We start from the raw sequence: 19738 nt of genomic DNA, 5'->3' as shown, positions 1-19738 counted from the left end.
TGCAAATTAGAGATCGATATCTTATTAACTAATTTATTTTCCAATTTTTAATAGATAGCATTCTTTTTATGCTACAATTATTAAATCATTAAAAATAATTAAACATTAATTGCAACATAATATAATGTTTGAAATTCACTTTTTGTTTTTTTTTTGTGAATCTGTTCAAAAATAGTTCTATTATCCTTTAGTTTATTTCATATTACAAATGATCAATATTTTATTTTGGGTATAAGTCAAATCGGCCTCTGGTGACATTTGGTGAAATAGACACCAATTTAAAATCAATTCTGCATCTAATAATATTTGAAATAATATATATAAATAATTCTAAAAATGTAAAAATTAATCACCACTGTACGTCCCAGTTTAGGGGAGGGTTGGGATCCCGCTAACATGTTTAACCCCGCCACATTCTGTTTGTATGTGCCTGTCCCAAGTCAGGAGCCTGTAATTCAGTGGTTGTCGTTTGTTGACGTGTTACATATTTGTTTTTCGTTGATTTTTTGTACATAAATTAGGTCGTTAGTTTTCACGTTTGAATTGTTTTACATTTGTCATTTCGGGGCCTTTTATAGCTGACTATGCGGTATGGGCTTTGCCGCTCATTGTTGAAGACTGTACGGTGACCTATAGTTATTAATTTCTGTGTCATTTGGTCTCTTGTGGAGAGTTGTCGTATTGGCAATTATACCACATCTAATTTTTTATATTTCTATTTTTAATTATTTAAAAAAAAATGGTTGGATTTTATCATTCATACATCATAAAAATCATCAAGCAGTAAGAATACGTAAGTTTTTTTTTTGAAAGTTTTCTCAACATTCTATAACTGATGTTTTGATTATTTTTCTTTTCATTAATTACTCAATAACTTTTATCAATTAAATAATCAACAAGTTTGTTGTTTTACGCTATACAGTTAGCTATTATAGATGTTTTTTTCGTCAAAAACTTTAGAAAAAAAAACAACGAAGCCATTACAAAAGCTACTGTGTAATGATGAGAAAAATAGAAACAATAGAAGGGAAAACTATCACTAATCAAACTCGAATGAAAAAATAAGCAATTAAGGTCATTAAAGTTCAAACAACAGTAACCAAAAATCATGCAAATAAAACATGCATTACAAATAACCAAAACCTATATACATAAAGTTGAACGAAACAGAATATATACAGAAACCACCATTTTTTTTAAATATTCATGGACATCCCTTCTTTACTTTAATCTTTTTGCTTAATAAAATACTGAAAAAAGATATATACATGTCTCTTCAGTGATGTTAGGAATCGAAACGGTATTTGGAAGGCCATTATAATTTACCTCAATTAAGAATAGACTCTTGAATTTTGAAGAGTCGAAATAGGATGAACGGATCATATAAACCCCAAGGGAAATATAATACAAGCCCAAACGAAAAAATATAAACAAGTCTAAATTGAAAACAACGTTCAAACCTATGATTGCGTAGGATAAAAACCGCAATTTTTATACGTGTGCATGGAAAACAAATTTCTTGGTAGTGGGGTCTAAATACAACACAAACAACATTTTCCAAAAGACCAAAAAAGTGAAAAAGTATATTTTAACAAAACGCATTTGACTAACAGGTCGAACAATTAACTTATGTTCTTAAACCCTGCTGACTGCCATTGGCGATTGCAAAATAAACGTATCACCAGATGTAAAAATGGATCTTAATTATTAATTAAATACCAAACAGAAAACAATAAACTTGCGGAAAAGATGGTATACCGCAAATATGAGGTGCAAACATTTGTACACCATATCCGGATTTCGACAATTAATGTCTCTTCAGTGATGTTAGGAATCGAAACGGTAAATCCATTTATATATATATAAATAATGATTGTAAACTGTGACTTTCTGTCCTAGCAGTGTCTACACTTGTCATAAAATTATTAAAAAAAATACTCACTGTTTCATCTTCAGTTATGATGTTTACATGGTTGTCATCTTTACTCTTCTCAACGGATTGCACTGGAATGTACACGCCCGGTAAATCGGAACCACTGAAATGCAGAACGCCATCAACAACCGATAACCATCAAGATGACGGAGGAATATCCATTCTGACTGTTTTCGAAATATTAATTGTAACGTTTGCAGCTTTTTAAAAATTTAATGATTGACTCAATACGTTAATTAATAAAGGTAAAACTTTTGAAAAATAGGCCCCTCCCATCTAAGATTTGATTGGTTTAAATTGGATTATTCCTTTATCCTTATTGGCTCACTCAATTTGTTCCCTTATCAAATTAAACGATTGGACTGATTTTATGCCAATCACAAAATCATTATTTTAAAAAATTGTAGTATCCCCCCCCCCCCCCCCCCCCCCGAATATTCTTAATTTTTCTCTAAATTTTTCCACCCCGCCTTTTAATAATAATAATTCTGTTTAATTCAACTCATATTAATCGTTTTTCTGCATATAAACTATAAAATGCAATCTGCCAGTAATGAGTTTGTGACGCCTTGATTCAGGAATATAAACCATTGTCAAGAATCAGTCCGGTCAATATTGCGCATGCGTGAATTCAGATACCCTTCATGGATAAAATCGTTATATAGAAGTTATATGGAAAAAAATCTTTACAAGACGATATTCAAGTTTCTTCTCGGTGGGTTTCTTAGCTGCTGCGATCCCCAGAATCCTTAATGTGTCTTCTTTTTAATGATATAGATTATTTTAAAATAAAGTTTGAACTTCTTGCAACAAATTTGGATTTTTTACAGTGATGTCAAATGGCTTACTTTTGTCGTTATTATTACAGGAAAATGTCATTATTCGGAAGAGTGGTCAGCTTTGAAAAAATAAATAAAATACTTTTACTTATGATATACCTTAGCTGCTGCGACCAAGAAAAAGATGAAAAGTTAAAGCTTAACGTGGTGTAGTTTATTTTCAAATTGGTTATTTTCTTCTTGCTCCAAATTTGATTTAAAAGTAGGCGATTTTTTTTTTTCTATCAATTTCTATTTGACAACAGGACACATCGTGTGTGTAAACAGATAACAAATTGTTATACAATCGTGTTTATACAGTCATGCTGAGATATAATATATTCCCAGAGTCATGTAATATAGTGTAAACGACATTTTGTATAAACTTGATTTAGGGTTGAAGGAATAGCAAAACACCATATAATTATAATTAACGTTTTTTTATAATTAAAGACAAGGATTTGTATAACTCACTATCCAAATTCTTGTTGAAGATGATTAGATTTTAAGTTATTTTTTGTTTCTGTTTTCACGTGGTTATAACCGAAAATTAATAAATATATCATTAGAATGCAATCAAAATCTAAACCGCATTATTTTAAATAAATGCTTGTTCATCTGGATGTTTTATCAATACACAATCATATTTTTTTTCAATGGCATTAAATGGTTTCTATTCACATTTATTTTTTTTAAAAAAAGAAGAAGATGTTGTATGATTGTCAATCAGACAACTGGCTCGTTTTCTTGACAATCCCTAGATAATCATTGTTTGAGGCAATTTTAACACGATTTGAATACACAATCATATAGGAGATCAATTCCATTTCGTCGCACTTTAAAGAGTGCATAAAAAAAACACATTTGGAATATTTCACGAATTCGACCACTTGATACGGCAAGATGAAATCTAATAATATATTTTACATCAAACCGAGTTTCTGTTATTTAATTTCTTGAAATAAAATACACGAATAATAATATGTGCGCACAATAAATTGGAAAGTTTGCACCTTTCAAGACCCGTTATATAGTTTTGAAATTCATTCATTACTTTAATTGTATATTCGCCGTCAAAAAGAAACTTGTTGATGACAAAAATAATCAAAACGAAAAGTGTATAAAATAAAAAAAAAAAACAACTAAAAACTGCTTTTTATTAAATTCCCTTTGTCAATTTTTTATCACTAGCTTTTCATCTCAATCAAAATTCATTGAATCGAAACAATATTAAATAAAAAATCAATAATTTCTTCACAAAACGGTAAAGATTGTTAGCTTTGAATAGGTACTTGTACATGTATGACAATTAACATGTCAGCTTCAGGGTATATACCTGTGGATATATGGTGGAAACGATGCTGGAAGCTTGTGTGTTTTCTGTTTCTTGTTTAACCTCTATTGTTTGCGTCGTAGATGTTTATATAATGTGATATATTAGGTAAATATCCACGAGATGACCTACCCTCCACCCTCAAAATTCACAAGATAATAGAGGGTTCTGTAAGCTTTAACTGAATAAATTGGCTATCATAATGTATGAAAAGCTTTAAACCCCCCGTTCCTTCATAAATAATGGTTTAACCAGAGCCATATATATATGCTCTGGTTTAACTTTGAAGTAAATACAATAATTTACAAAATAAGACCATGTGGTAAAATTGGCAATGAGACAACTTGTCACCATAGACCAAAGGACGTGGTTGAAAGCAACTATAAGTTACTATACGGCCTCTATCAATGAGCTAAACCCATATCGTATAGTAAGCTTTGTAGGATAGAATTGAGAATGGAAACGGGAAATGTGTTAAAAGAGACAACAACCCGACCAAAGAGCAGAAAACAGCCTAAAGCCACCAATGGGTCCTCAACGCAGCGCGAGAATATCCCGCACCCGCAGGCGGGCTTCGGCTGTCCCCTACACAATAATGTATACTAGTTCGGCGAAAAGAACGCCACACCAAACTCCGAAACATATAAATAAACCAAAATTAAAAAAAAACACGCACAAAGGCTAGAGGTTCCTGACTTGGGACAGGCGCAAAAATGCGGCGGGGTTAACATGTTTTGACAGATCTCATGTTAATTGTCGAAACAATTAAAACGGGGAAAAAAAACCCAACAAACTAGTTTATGCAAAACAATAACAACAAGAAAATAAATATTTCCGACAGCAAGAAACGACAACCACATAATCACAAGTAATTTGTTCCTGACTTAAAACAGAACTATAAACCGTGGCATGCGGCTGGGCTAAACATGCTTGTGAGTGCTCAAATCTATCTCAATCCCACTGAACATGGGGCAGTGGTATAAAAGCACAACACAAGACCAAACTGTTGAAATTAGTATTAAAATGTTTCCTTGTCAGATGGGCACGAAACTTAAAAAAAAAAATATCTACAGAAGACAAAAGATCTAAAGTACCGATCTGAAGATAAATTATCTACCAGTACACATCCAACATACATATAAAAATAAAGAGATGTGGTATGATTGCCAATAAGACAACTATCCACCAAAGTTCAAATGAAGAGGACGTAATCAATTTTAGGCAACCGTACGGCCTTCAACAATGAGAAAAATGCATACCGTATAGTCGGCTATAAAAGGCCCCAACATGAAAAATATGAAACTATTCAATTGAGAAAACTAACGACCCAATTTATAACAAAACAATTTATGAAAAACAAATATGACAGACATTAACCAACAACAGTTCATTTAACTCGAGGAATTGTGCTGTTATCCTCACTCAATGTATACTGTTAAATTCAATAATTATGAACTGTCAATGGATGTTTAAAATTAAATAAAATGACAGACATTTCGAATTCTCGAGGTACCCGTTCTATATATATATATAAAAAAAACCCGTAAGACAACGGCTTTTCGGCCAATTATATGTGAAATAGTTGAACTAAAATTTCAATTACATTTCAGTCAGTTTGATGCTCAATTCATTTTGAATAAGAATATCTATTTTTATTTATATGCATTTTTCATTTACCAATTTGGGTAAAACATCTCATGCCGTTTCAATGTTTTAACTGGGACTAATACACTAATTCAGTAGTCCCAGGTTTCAACAAAGATCGAATAGGAACTCCGGCCTTCGATTAATTTTACAAACTACACCAAAATACAGAAAACATGATTCAAAATTATTTTATCGATAACATCTGGTATTGGTTTTCACTGAAGTTATCTTTACAGACCAGCGGGTGTTTAACCCCTTAATTGTGCGTCTTATCGCAAATGTCAAATTGGCAAGTGACCCCATATGGAGCGAGAACGGGTTATCGTCCTTGTCGATACAAATAATTGTTTTCAAATTGGGTTATCTCCCTTAAACCGGACAGATTCTTGGCAATGGTTGTTTTCAATTTAGACTTGTATATTGACAGTTAGATATACTTGAATAAAAGAAATAAGTTTACTATATAAATTGACAATTCACTTTCACAACCATTTCATTTCAATCCTTGATCTCAATTCTTATGACTTTTTAATGTTACTTGTGCATGACTTTTGAGGGCCTGAATGCGCATAGAACATATTTCATTTAATGCATACTCACTCTCAATGAAAGTTTGAACGTCTTTCTTTCTTTTTTTTTATAGTTATGATTATGGTTACTGTATCTTAGTTTTGTTATAATTCATTTATGTTCAGAGCGGTGTAAATATAAAAGATTACTTGATCATTATGTTTGCATCTTTGAAGTATTTTAGATCATTTATTTTTTTTCAGGTCAGACCCATATGCATGCTTCTTTTCCCCGCCATACAAATCCTTTTATAAGTTATATACTTATTATTTTATCATATATTCTCTAAATAAGCGTAGTCCGTTTTTGGTTAGAGCTTAAAATCATATATATCTTAAATTTCTTGTGAGGTAATTCAAAGCTTGAAACGAGACATGCAATTGTACCAAGAAAAATGATCTTTTTCAGCTCGAAACGCCGAGTATAGAAATGCACAAAGTACCTGCCCTTTCATTATCTTAGGTATTGGAAGCTACAAAGAAAGGGTAGACAAACATCGCATCGTGGATATAGTACTATTCAAATCCCCGAGTATAATATATTTTTTTAAGATTTAAGAAATTGTAGAAAATCGTTTGCAAGTGCTCAGGAAAATACTGTAGAAATTAAAACATGCCGATTGATTTCTAAAAACGTACATTGTCATTGAATTAATACTATAGACTAGTCGGGGGACTAGTACACTATTTTGTAGAAAATTTGCCAGTCTACTTGAGAATGATGAATAAAATAAAAACGATTAGGTAATTGTTCAAATAAAATTAATGTACGGAATGCGCCTATTCCGCATTTAATTTGTTATAAGTGTGTATGAAGACTGGTACTCTGCTTAGGCAGAGTCCTCAGTACGAGTGCTTAACGAGCGGGTTTCGGAATTTGTTTTAGCTCGTGCTAGAAATCCTGTAGGGAAAGGTTTTTTAAACTTCTAGATTGGCGGTGAAAGTGATGCGCTGTTTGATCATGTTGAATAATCATGTAACAATGTAAGTAAAAATGATAAAATTCCATATTATACTACAGTAATACTAATAGTTTCTTAATTTTAATAGTCAAAAGAAGTCGACCTTGAAACAGAAAGGGTAATTTGTTAATGCTTCTGAATTGTCTCCCTTTTTAGTAAGTGATCTGGGGAAATCCTAGTCCAAATAATTATGACGTCTTCCTAGGCTAATTTATTTTTTTCGTTTTGATGCCTTCGCTGTAGCCTTTTTTACATTTTTTTTAAATGTAAACTTTTAGTTCTTTATGGGAAAGTCATGAAAGTACTGTAGAATACTGTTCCATAAATACGTGAAATATGGGCTGTTTCTGACAATAATTGCACATGCATTATGAAATGGTTAACAGAAAAAAAAGTCACAAAATCCCTAGGAAAAAAGTCACAATATATGTTTGAGTAAAATTATTTATCAGAAATATGTTGGAATGCACATGAAAAAGTCACTATTTACATGTATGCAATAAATAAATGAACTTCAGTTTTTGAATGCATAGAAAAAAGTCATAATTTAACTCATTGCATGTGACATAATATATAAACTAATGAAAGTGTAAAAGAATATGTTCTTTTTATTTTCAAAACAGACTGTTAACAAACAGGGTAAGCTTAATTGTTTCCTTAAACCTTTTATTTAAAAAAAGAGACCAGTTGTATTTCATTGGTATGGCTTCCTACCAATACAGTAAGTGAAAGGTCTACAAAAAGGGAAATGTGCCACAAGAAGCCGCTAATCAATATCAACAGTCCTTATCAATAATTGTTTTAAATACTAAACTATTATTAGTGGCAATGAGTTGTTTGTTTAACACTAAATTGAAGGATTCTTATCTTCTAAAATCAAAATAACATGTGGTCGAGCCATATACTGAATTTCTAACTTTGACACAAATTAAATAAAATCTTTGCTGTTTAACTCGCATCTCCTTCATAAGAGATATAAAACAAAAATAATTACAACAAAACATGTATCAGTACTAGTACATCAGCATGTACACGTTTCATTTAAATGCTTTGTGATTTTTATCTAAATTTCCTAAGCTACAGACTATAAAACTGAATTAAAATATGTTAATTCCATACAAAATATATATTAAGAATTTTTTTCCAAAAATATATTTATTTATATAATATATAAGCGGCCATATGACCGGGTGCGTCTAAACACTGCTAAGGAGTCCTTAGTGCACTAAGGACTTATAATATGCCACTAAGGACTAGATGGGGTGCTGTTACATGTAATTTCTTTTCATGTTATGGTAGATATTGATATTTAATGCATAAATTTCAAATTTTATAGACAAATATTCACAAATAAATGAGTTATTTAACATTGTTTGGACACGTGCCTGTTTTTCTTTGATATGCCGAAATTCAATGAACCGTTAAACACGTGTCAAATTACATAACCATGATAACTGATTACACGGGAATCCTGCTATCTGTTGTTTTAATCGACAAGATTGATAAAGTTGGATACTAATAAATGAATTGTTGAAATTTTATTCATGTTTTTTTTTTCAGAATGAAGAAGTATTTTCTCAAGTGTATTTTGTAATTATTTCTTGTAAATAATAAATTTGTCACCAAAGCAATATATCTAATGCCGGGTTTTAATTTGATGTTCATATTAATTAATGACTGAAATATATATTTTAATTAATTCACATTCCCATTTATATTATATATATTATACAGTTTTTATACGCCCGTCAAATTTTTGACGGGACGTATTATGTTATACAAATGTCCGGCGTCCGTCCGTCCGTCTGTCTGTCCGTCTGTCCGTCTGTCTGTCCGTCTGTCTGTCCGGCGTAAACATGTCGCACCGTAACTCTAGAATGACTTATCCAAATTTCATGAAACTTAACATAGTTGTTTCTTATGATGGTCAAACGATCTGTATACTTTTTGGTGAAAATAAGATTAAAACTTTTTGAGTTACGGGACTTAGTAACTAAAACAGGTGTGTGTTTTTTTTCACATGTCAAAAACAATTTATGATTATTGCTTAAAACTTTACACACTTCTTAGTTATATTAATCTTAAGATCTGTATACTTTTTATTGATGATTCAAAATTTTATTTTTGAGTTATTGAGTATTTTGTTAAAAAGGGGGAGGGGTTTTTCACATGTCGCGCCGTATCTCAAAAACAGTTAATGATTATTGCTTAAAACTTTACACACTTCTTAGTTATATTAACCTTAAGATCTGTATACTTTTTGGTGATGATTCAAAATTTTATTTTTGAGTTATTGAGTATTTTGTAAAAAAAGGGGGAGGGATTTTTCACATGTCGCGCCATATCTCAAAAATGATTTATGATTATTGCTTAAAATTTTACACACTTCTTAGTTATATTAATCTAAAGATCTGTATACTTTTTGGTTTTGATTCAAAATTTTATTTTTGAGATATTGATTTTTTTTTTTTAAAAGGGGTGTTTTCACATGTCGCGCCGTATCTCAAAAACGATTTATGATTATTGCTTAAAATTTTACACACTTCTTAGTTATATTAATCTAAAGATCTGTATACTTTTTGGTTTTGATTCAAAATTTTATTTTATAGATATTGAGTTTTTTGTAAAAAAAAAAGGGGGGGTTTTCGCATGTCACGCCGTATGTCAGAAACTATTTATGCTTATTGCATAAAAATTCACACACAAGGCGATGGGCGTATCATGCGCTCATGGCGCAGCTGTTTATTATTTACATTCATAGCAACATCAGACATACAAATATTCAAAATCGAGACTGTGTTCGGGCAACCATAAGCTTGGTCTTTTTGTTTGACATGGTTTCTTGGCAAGTCTCTGAGGCAATGGTATGGTAAAGTCACACAGGGCACTTGTCACTGTTTTTGCTTTTACAGAAGTCAAATTAGACTTGTCACTGTCTTTCATAAGTTTTGAAAAAGGCAATCTTTTTGATCAGATGTTTTTGTAAGCCAGCATTGATATAATAATTGGTGGCGCTTGAAATATCCAAACAGCAGATAATTTCCTTGGCTGTACGAAGCTCGTCTCAAGTCGACAAACTCCAGCTTGACTAGTTCGTGGAGCGTTTTAACTAGTTCTGGTAAAGCTACATGTAAACAGACGTATTTAAAACATGAACAGTTTGGACATAGTTTATATCTCTTGCGTTTGCTATGATTCATTTTCAAAATTTATTATTATATAATACTTCCATGGTATGAAGCAGTAATAAAAAGTTGAAAAGCAAACACCAGATTTTATAGTTTTTTTTCAGAATTTACTCATATTTTTTTAGCGAAACCATTTGTAATTACACGCATCTTTGTCGGAATTAAGATAAAAACAAAACACTTATAAATATATCTATTCCTTTTGTCTTAGTATCTCTTACATAAACATTTAACAAGCTGACCACACTCCAACTTATTAGTTGGCGCACATCAAAGTCGTGCACCTATGGCAAATAACTTTGTCGGGAAAGAAATAAAACAAAAGCAAAATTACGTGTCCTTTTAATCATTGTAAATAAGAACAACATATTTAATTATAAAATATCAAGTATTAATGCTTTTCGATACAATTGTTAATTACTTAGAATAAAAAGATTATGATTGTTTAATCAGTTGTTATGTTATATGGCACGTGTCAATCGGTTCACTGATTTTCGGCATATCAAAGAAAAACAGGCACGTGTCTGAACAAAGCTTAATTACTCGTTTATTTGTTATTATTTTTCTGTTAAATTTTAAATATATGTATTAAATATCAATATCTACCATAATATGAAAGAAATTACATGTAACAGCACCCCTTCTAGTCCTTAGTGGCATAATATACGTCCTTAGTGCACTAAGGACTCCTTAGCAGTGTTTAGACGTACCGCATATGACCATTTTCTTAAAAAAATATATATTGGGAATTTTTCTCCTATAAATACATGTATGTGTAGACCATAATAACTATTTCATACAAAATATATATTGTGTCTTATTTTCCTGTGACTTTTTTCCCTACATTCTATGTAATAGCCTCATAAATTCAGGCAATATTACTGAAATCTTCACAATTTGAGCAATTTTGCTAATTTTAAAACAGTTTTTGGCTAAAATGGAAGTGACCGCATTCGTGTTCATTCTTAATATTTAAATATATGTTGTATTTTGTGATTATATACCCATAGTGCAAGGGCTGTATAGCCAGTCAAGGTCATTAAAAACTTCCATCGTCGTGATTATATATACATAACATAAATAAAGGTTTGGACTGTACAGTTAAAAAACCCTTGCAACAACTCTTTGAGGGGTCCATAGGTGGTCTGTTGCAAGGCAAAATTTGTGTCCCTATCCAATATACCCTTATTTCCTAGTGGCAGTCCAAATTTCCCCGACCATCATCCCCAATGGCCTAGATCTATTATTACAAGACCTACCTATTGTATTTATTGTTAACTTGTTCTCGTCCTGAACATGCATGAAATATTTGCCACTGGACATTAGGCAACCAACAATCAATCAATCATGATTGGCAAACTAAGAACTGTTATATCTTTCAGTTTAATAGTATAAATAAGCCATTTAAAATCATACCATATCTTCTTCTATTTACATAATTGAGCTTATACAGGTTAATTTATTCAGTTTAATAGGTAGAAATCTTCTAGTTTTATAAGGTAAGGAAATGACATCCCCAAAAAGGAGTGCTATTTTTTTCTTTGTTTCTTTAAATGATACAAATGATAAGTGAAATATCATTTCTAAATAAAAAAAAATATGAATTGCTACATCTCTTTAAAGGATATATAATGTATCAATTTTTCAACAAAAAAAACTTGGAAAAATATAAGATATTAAAAATGCCTTTCAATTTTATAATTGTGTTTAGGAATTTAAAAATATCAAACAGAATTTCAACAGATTATAATATGATCTATTACAGGTAAGAGTTATGAAAAATTGTCTGAAGGTATTTCCTTCAGGTAATACACGGTCAGTTATGGCATTAGGAAGTGTGGGAAAATTTTTAGGGAGCTGCCTCTTTCTTATTTTTTATGACCTGATTTACCTGGTCCACTAATTAAGTAAACATCAATGAGCATTTTATGACCCTGTCAACCCCCTCCCAATTAAAAATATCAGCATCAAAGAAAAATATTGTCTTACTGTAATTAAGGCTTAAATTTATTTAAGGTAGAAATAACATTATTGACCGATAAGCAAACAGAAAATATTACTGTTACATCAGTAGAAAAAATAAATGCAGATTGATGCATTCTTTTTATTGTATCCTAAATATTTTTTATTTTTGTGCTGTCCTTACTTTATGCATTTACTGAAAACATGGTATTACCACAGACATTTTTGGTACTTTATGTTATTATAGATCATTGTTTTGATTATGTAAAATACAATATTAAATGGGACCATAATTTTGATTGATGCAATACTGTTAATTTCCTATTATAATTGTTATTTGATGACCAGTTACCTGGCACCATGACTTTGTTGGTAGCAGGAACATTTATTATATGTCTCTGATGTCAGCTACTCTCAAATTTAGAAAAATTAAGAATTTTTATATTTTCTGATATATCCTTATTCATTTTTTAAACATTTAATGAAATAACATATTCATGTATAATATAATGTTTCAAATTTATATTTTTCCGGTTTAACTGAACAAAAAATATAGATTTAAAAAGAAAATGGTTTTGTTTTCCTTTATTTATCTTTTCTTATTGCAAATGATAAATATTTCATTTGAAGGACTCCACCGCTATTAATTTATAAAAAAAAAGGTTAAGTGGGACTTTTTGTCCTATGGCATTCAGTTCTACATTCCCTTAAAATCCCAAAATTGTGCTTTTATTTAATAAATTGTGCTTAGTAACACATTTCAAAAATGACAAAGGCAATGATTTCTTTCATTGAACATGAATTGCAAAAGTGGTTTAATAAGTTAACAATTAAATAAGATATATGTCACTAAACCTATAGGTTAACAGATTTAAACAGATATGTATAACTTCTCAGCATTGAAGATTTACAAATAAAAAAGATTGCATATACTTATATAGTTATGTATATTTATAAATCATAAGTTAGTTCCTTTCTATTGTGTCTCTATAGCTCTTTATAGCTTCTGTTTGGTGTGAGCCAAGGCTACGTGTTGAAGACTTATAATCATGTATTATAATGGTTTTCTTTTTGCAAATTTTGGCTTGGATAGAGAGTTGTCTCATTAGCACTCATACCTCATCTTCTTATATCTATTTTGAGCATAGATTATCAAATTTTATTATTGTCAACATTTTTGTCGAGCCTCCGACTTTTGTCGAAAAAGCGAGACATAGCGGACTACATTCCGTTGTCGTTGGTGTCCACAAATATTCACTCTGTGGTTAAAGTTTTTGAAATTTTTTATAACTTTCTTTAACTATCCTGGATTTCTACCAAACTTGGACAGAAGCTTGTTTATGATCATAAGTTGGTAGTCATTTGGTATTCATAAGTCATGTAAGTAAATTTGAAAAAAAAAAATTCCTGTTTTTTCGTATTTTACTTATAAATGGACTTAGTTTTTCTGCCAGTAAACATAACATTCACTCTGTCATGTCTGTGGTTAAATTTTTAAAAATTTTAATAACTTTCTTAAAATATCCTGCATTTGTACTTAACTTGCACAGAAGCTTGTTTATGATCAAAAGCTAGTATCTAGAAGGAAATTTTGTTAAAATTTTGGACCTGTTTTTCTGTATTTTACTTATAAATGGACTTAGTTTTTCTTCCAGTTAACATTACATTCACTCTGCATGCTCTGTGGTTAAAGTTTGTTTTTGCGTATATTACTTATAAATGCGCGGTCTTTGTTTTTCTTCCAGTTAACATTACATACAGTCTGCAGTTAAAGTTTTTATTTACATTTATTAGATTCATAAACTATCCTAAATTTGTACCAAACTTGGACAGAAGCTTCTTACAATCAAAAGATAGTATCGAGAGGAATATTTTTATTATTTTTTCAGTTTCCCCAGAGTGCATCAACTTGTTCGTATTAGTTTTTCGTCTGTTATATTGTTTATAAATCTTGCCGTTATCTTTCTATTTTGAATGGTTTTACACCAGTTATTTCATGGTCCTGTACAGCTTCTATATAGCTTGCTATGCGACGCAAGCTAAGGCTGCACATTGAAAGTCATGATGTTATTAGGTGTATACATCAACGACATTTGGTCTTTGGTGGATAGTTGTTTCGCTGACACCACATCTTCTTTGTTGTCCTCTGTTTATTGTTTTGTATTTAAATAGTCTGTTATTTTTCTAGTTTGATTTGTTTTACTCTAGTCGTTTTGATACTTTTGGTCGTTATTATAAAAAACTGTCTGTGGGGGGTTAGTCATCATGGTCATATGGTAACATATTGTTAATTACATTAATGACATTAAGCCTTGGATTGAGATTTGTCACAGTGGCAAATTTTATTTTGATACTACACCTCTGGTTGTTATGGTTACAAGAGCGCAATTATTCGTACTGCATTTTCCATAGGGTACCAGTGGTAGCAGTTCCTATTACTAGAAATGCCAGTGTTGCATTACAACCAAAAAAATATATATGGTCATGCGGCAAAAATTGACTTAAAATGCAGTTGAAAAAGTCTATTTTTTTCGCTTAATGAAAAAGGCATATTTTTAATGGCCCCGACGTGCAGAAATGGAAGATATTTTCTATACTTTGCAAAATGTGAATTTGTGAATTTTTTAAACCTAATTGGATAAGCTTTCGATTAAAAGTAATTCCAATTCTGTATCATCCAATCAGAAGCCGTACAGGATTCTATTCTGAGTACCATCTTGCCGGTAAAATGTAAACAAATAATTGCGCTCTTGTAACCTATACGGTAATGCAAATTTTTTTCTATTTTTAAGCGCCATATGGTACTGTTCAAAAAGACATGAAGATAATGTTTATTTACTGCCCTAATTTTTCAAAGGTCATCCAGCACTGATCATATTGCCGACAAAACCATTCTGATATGGAAAAGCTACATAGAATTTTGAAGAATGGCTTTAAACATGTTTAATGAAATCATTTCTTGAAAAAATACGTTTTTGAAACAGACTATAGTTTTTCCAAATTTCAAATATATGATAATATTACTACTTTGGCAAGCAAAACTTTTCTTGAACTACAATATTCAATGCCAAGATTAATTTTTCTACTTTGCAATTTAACTAAATTGTTGGTGTTTGCTTAGGGGCCCTTTTTTGCCAATTTTCACCAAATTTGCTTTTTGCTAGAATAGCAACTGAGTCACGATCATTATGTTTAAAAACCAAAATGTATCTCCAAATTCAAGATGTATACATGTTTTTCCCAATAAAAACAGTATATATCACAAAAACGTTCTATTTTCTTTATACTGTGTCGACATTCGAGCCCACCCTAGTTTCAAATATGGAAATCTATACAAATAGGAAACAGACTATATAGCTTGAATGCACGATGATGAAAAGTCCATTTGACCCCATTAATCACCGTTTCGCATTTTTTCCAAGCAAAATGACTATTTTTAACATTTTTCAAAGCCTTATTAAAAAAAAAAGTCATTTTCCTATAGGTTACCAGTGTTGCATTACAACCAAAAAAATTGAAAAAGATCGTCTATGATAAAACAATGAACTTGCGGCAAGATGTTAGACCCCTCTACAAAGAAATTTGTTTTACATGCACACGTATAAAAATTGCGGTTTTTATCCAACGCAATCATAGGATAGAACGTTGTTTTCAATTTAGACTTGTATATATATATATATATTAAATATTCAGCTATTGTTTAGAGTTCCAAGTTTCTATTTCAAAATTGGCAATGGGACCAACAAAGGTTGATACATTTTGTTTCATTCTTTTTCAATTTTCTTTGTTTCAGAATCTACTGTGAAATTGAATAAAGAATCATACAGCTCATATGAAAATGTTTACAGTTCAGAAGAAGAAACTTACAGCTCTGAGGAACCAGTATACAGTTCAGATGGTAAACATTTTAAGTTTTCAGAATTTTTATAAACACAGAATAATCTAGTACAAAACATGAAAAAATTAAGGGTTCATTTATTTAGCAAAACTCCTGCCATTGCAGTTTAAAAAAAACCTAATTGAATTGAAAAAGCTTGTATTCTGAGTTTACCTGTAAAACCCTATGGAAAATAACATTTTGTATTGCGCCACTGCTGCTTGGCCAAGGGGCATTAAGTTTTACCCTTGTAAATCTGTCTGACTGTCTATATATCCTAAAATTGTTTTCCATTTTCTAACTTTAGTTTGCCTCAACAAAATCTTATGAAACTTGCATACAATGCTTATAACCAGACAGATCAAATTCGATTTTATGTGGCGTCAGTTTTACCTTTCATGAGTTATGCCCCTTTATAATGTTATATACAAGCAGGGGCATCTGTGTTGCAAGGAAACGTTCTCCATTTATTATCTTCGCTAAAGCTGAGTGATGTAAGGTGTCTACAATATGCAGAAATTTTCATATAAATGTGATAATGTGTCAGTGTTTTTTGTCTTGTAAGCAGGTCCTATGAGGCCTCAAAGGAGCCCAATTGGGTCAAATTTTCAATGATAAATGGCCACAGGCAAGTTCTGAGTTTACATAGAAACCATATCAAATATGTAATAATAGTTTGCTTGTCTTATACATGTTATATGTGATAAATATGCAATAAAAGTATAGTCAGCAAATTCAGGCTAGTAGGTTTTATCAGATTTTAAAGAGGCTTAGCTTATACCTTTTTCTTACCTAATGCATGACTTAAAGGTAACAACTATTGTAAAAGTATCACTCTCAATCTCCCAATATCAATCAGAGTGATAATTTTCACCCGTTTAATGATTTACTGTTTGTTTTTTAGATGCATATAGTCATAACAATGGTTCAGATGGAGAAATCCCAAAGAAAAGATTGAGAATTGAACATCGTGCAGGTAAGCATTTTAAACTATTGGTTATTATAACATCTATCCAAAATGAAATATTAAATAAGAAATTACTAAAATCACCTCATATGTACATGATATATGTCCTTTACAAGTTTGTACATGTTATAACTTATTTGTTTGGATTGTACAACATATAACATATATATATATATATGTTATATTATCACTGAACTAGTATACTTATTTGTTTAGGGGCCAGCTGAAGGACGCCTCCGGGTGCGGGAGTTTCTCGCTGCATTGAAGACCCATTGGTGGCCTTCGGCTGTTGTCTGCTCTATGGTCGGGTTGTTGTCTCTTTGACACATTCCCCATTTCCATTCTCAATTTTATACAATATTTCTGTACATGCTATAACATGTACAAAATTGCAATTTGTACATGACATATATATATATAGGAATACTTTATTGATTGATTTAAATTTATGACAAATTAATGAAAAAAGTATATGTACATAAGTTTTATAAAAAAACATTTGCCTCATTTTTGTCGAGCTAGCGACTTTTGTCGCAGACAGCTCGACATAGGGATAGTGATCATGTGGCGGCGGCGTTAGCTAACTTCTTAAAAGCTTTATATTTTAGAAGCTAGAAGACCTGGATGCTTCATACTTTGTATATAGATGCCTTATGTTACGAAGTTTCCGTCTGTCATACGTCCATTGTCCTTGACCTCATTTTCATGGTTCAGTGACTACTTGAAAAAAAAGTCAACTTTTTTTGTAATGTTAATTTCTTTCTTATTATGAGTAATAGAATAACTATATTTAGTATGTGCGTACCTTGCAAGGTCCACATGCCCGTCAGACAATTTTTTGATTTGACCTCGACCTCATTTCATGGATCGGTGAACAAGGTTAAGTTTTCGTGGTCAAGTCCATATATCAGATACTATAAGCAGTAGGTCTACTATATTTGGTATATGGAATGATTGTAAGGTGTACATGTCCAACTGGTAGGTGTCATCTGACCTTGACCTCATTTTCATGGTTCAGTGGTCAAAGTTAAGTTTTTGAGTTTTGGTCTTTTTTTCTAATACTATATGCAATAGGTCAACTATATTTGGTGTATGGAAATATTTTATGATGTACATTTTCATTTGACCTTAACCTCATTTTCACAATTCATTTCTCAGTGTTAAGTTTTTGTGTTTTGGTCTGTTTTTCTTCAACTATAAGCAATAGATCAACTATATTTGTTGTATGGAAGGATTGTAAGGTGTATATGTCTGTCTGGCAAGTATCATCTGACCTTGACCTCATTTTCATGGTTCATTGGTCAATGTTAAGTTTTCATGGTTAAGTTTGTTTCTTAGATACTATAAGCAATAGGTCAACTATATTTAATGCATAAATTGATTGTAAGGTGTACATGTCTGTCTGGCAAGGTTCATCTGACCTTGACCTCATTTTCATGGTTCATTGGTCAATGTTAAGTTTTCTTGTTTAAGACTGTTTCTTAGAAACTATAAGCAATAGGTCAACTATGTTTGGTTTATTGAATGATTGTAAGGTGTACATGTATTTCTCGTTTGGTTTATCTAACCTTTTCTTGGATCATGTTAAGTTTATGTGTTACTTGTAGTAAAGCTTTATATTTAGGACTATCAACATAAAATCAATGGTTAGTAAAGAAGGTGAGACATTTCAGCGTGTGCACTCTTGTTTTTTATGGGCATTATGCTTTCTGGTCTGTTTGTCTGTTTGTCTGTCCGTCTGTCCCTCTTCAGCATGTTCAGGTTAAAGCTTTTGGTCAAGGTAGTTTTTGATGAAGTTGAAGTCCTATCAACTTGAAACTTAGTACACATGTTCCTTATGATATGATCTTTCTAATTGTAATGCCAAATAAGAGTTTTGACCACAATTTCACTGTCCACTGAACATAGAAAGTGATAGTGCGATTGGGGCATCCGTGTACTATGGACACATTCTTGTTAATTTGAAGTTTCATATGACTTTAACTTATTTTGAAGCATGATCACAAAAACAGATACTCAGTTAAAACACTGTCAAGAGTAATTCAGTATAGGCACAAGTTTTGTAGAAATTATATTTAGACTTTTAAACTTTTAAACAATACATTTTTTAAGCTTTTTTTGTTCTATATAAAAATAAGAACATGAAGAAGATGTAGTATTAGTACCAATGAAACAACTCTCCATCCCAGGGCCCGACAATAAGGCTTGTACGATTGTCCGGTATCAAATGAAAAAAGAACGGACAATTAAAAGCCATATCAAGCTTGTCTTGAAGGAGAAGTTAAATAATTTTGTAGAAAATGAATTAAATCCAATTTTTACGACCAAAGTCATAAACAAAAAACAATAAAAGAAGATAAAAACAAATATTAATTTGACATGTTTACTTGCAATCGATAATTTAAAACTGGTACTTTGTCAGATAATTTTTAATAGATAAAATGCATACTGTTCTCGGAATCCAGTCTTACCACTTTTAGAT

At 31.1% G+C, this 19738-nt stretch overlaps 1 long non-coding RNA gene across 1 annotated transcript; it reads right to left on the bottom strand.

Moving 5' to 3' along the window:
* Positions 1 to 9228: 9228 nt before the first annotated feature.
* Positions 9229 to 10008, bottom strand: LOC127726597 (uncharacterized). Its single transcript, XR_007993604.1, has 2 exons — positions 9504 to 10008; positions 9229 to 9342 (listed from the first exon to the last, which is right to left on the bottom strand). It is a non-coding gene; the product is annotated as an uncharacterized LOC127726597 (long non-coding RNA).
* Between the last annotated feature and the right edge of the window lie 9730 nt (positions 10009 to 19738).

Source organism: Mytilus californianus, unplaced genomic scaffold (assembly GCF_021869535.1).
Source record: "Mytilus californianus isolate M0D057914Y unplaced genomic scaffold, xbMytCali1.0.p SCAF_18, whole genome shotgun sequence".
NCBI classification, from domain to species: domain Eukaryota; kingdom Metazoa; phylum Mollusca; class Bivalvia; order Mytilida; family Mytilidae; genus Mytilus; species Mytilus californianus.
This window is presented reverse-complemented; position numbering and strand designations above follow the sequence as displayed.